Source organism: Crocuta crocuta, unplaced genomic scaffold (genome assembly GCF_008692635.1).
Source record: "Crocuta crocuta isolate KB4526 unplaced genomic scaffold, BGI_CrCroc_1.0 scaffold49, whole genome shotgun sequence".
In the NCBI taxonomy this organism is placed as follows: Eukaryota; Metazoa; Chordata; class Mammalia; order Carnivora; family Hyaenidae; genus Crocuta; species Crocuta crocuta.
The window spans coordinates 106,482-107,977 of NW_027536462.1; positions in this window are offsets into that span (position 1 = coordinate 106,482).

The following is a 1,496-nucleotide window of genomic DNA, read 5'->3' on the forward strand; positions in this document are numbered from 1 at the left end:
AGGGGTATGGACCACAACTGTTTAACAATGGAATTCTTTGTTACCTGACCAGCAAAGGTGTATAGGGGAATGCCACCAAACCCTCAATTCTATATTATTTAAGACCAATGGCTCCCATCCTTAGTTGCATACTAAAATCATCTGACAAGCTTTGAAAAAACACTAATGTTCATACCCCTCTTCAAACTGAATGAATTACTACAGTTCAGAGTGAAGCCTAGGCATCAGTACTTTCCAAAAATTCTCCCCTGGAGACTGAGAATTGTGCCATGAGATTGACAACCTTTAGCTGAGGAGTTCTAGGTATTTGGTTATAAGGTAACCATACTTCTCATTTAGTCCAAAACGGTCCACGTTTACCTATTAACCTCCAATTTAAATAGAATCATTTAACCCAGAGATGGGTTTCTAACAAGATTTTGTTTCACTTGTCAAATTGGTATAACAACAAAGAAGTTTAAGACCAATACGATCAAGTACTGGTGAGGCTAAAAACAGACACAAAACTGTTTAATATGTGAAGCGAAAACAGAAATGATAAATGTTTGAGCAGGCTCTTTCACTTTTGTTTCCCATTTTCATACACCCTAGGTTACAAAAAACTTCATGTCAAGTAAACGATTTGAAAAACCTGGAGAAACTATAGTTTTCTTTATCCATTTTGAGTCTGCTGGCAGATTACTTGAGTAACTTTCTTTTCTTACCACTTAACATTATCAGCTAATCAATTCAACTGGATTCTTTTCCACCTCAAATTTGTTCCAATCTCTTCTGTTTGTTTTACAGCCTGGGTTCATGATCCGCTTGTATACTCTACCCAAAGGATGATGCTCCCTTCACTCTTTTCCTGAATCCTAGTCTATAGATATGCTTGTATCTTCCTTACTGAAAAATCACCAATCTCTGCCCTTCCCTTTTCCCAAAAATCTTAAGAATGTCTCCGTATCCCTTTTTACTTCTTCCATTTTCCCTCATCTGGCTGAGTCTAACCTACCAAATTTGCTTTAAGCCAGTGGGTTTTAACTGAGGTCTATGGATGGATTTGAAGAGTTAACTCTACTAAAACTACACGCAAAGCTTTGTGAATGGGTACATTTGGTGGGGAGAGAAGGTCTAATTCACAAATCATCAATGCTCTCATAAATGACAAATCAAATAACTGCTTCTTGCTGTTCACCCTGTTTGGCCTCTTCCACCCTCCCTTTCTGAGCCCGAGCTTCCTAGGTTTACACAATCCTGGGCTCCAAGCTTCCTTTCTTTTTTTTTTTTCTTCTTCTAAAATTTATTTCTAGGAGAGAGAGAGAGAGAGACAGCGTGAACAGGGGAGGGTCAGAGAGAGAGGGAGACACAGACTCTGAAATAGGCTCCAGGCTCTGAGCTGGCAGTCAGCACAGAGCCCGACACGGGGCTCGAACCCATGAACCGCGAGATCATGACCTAAGCGAAAGTCGGACGCTTAACCAACTAAGCCACCCAGGAGCCCCAGACACAGTCAT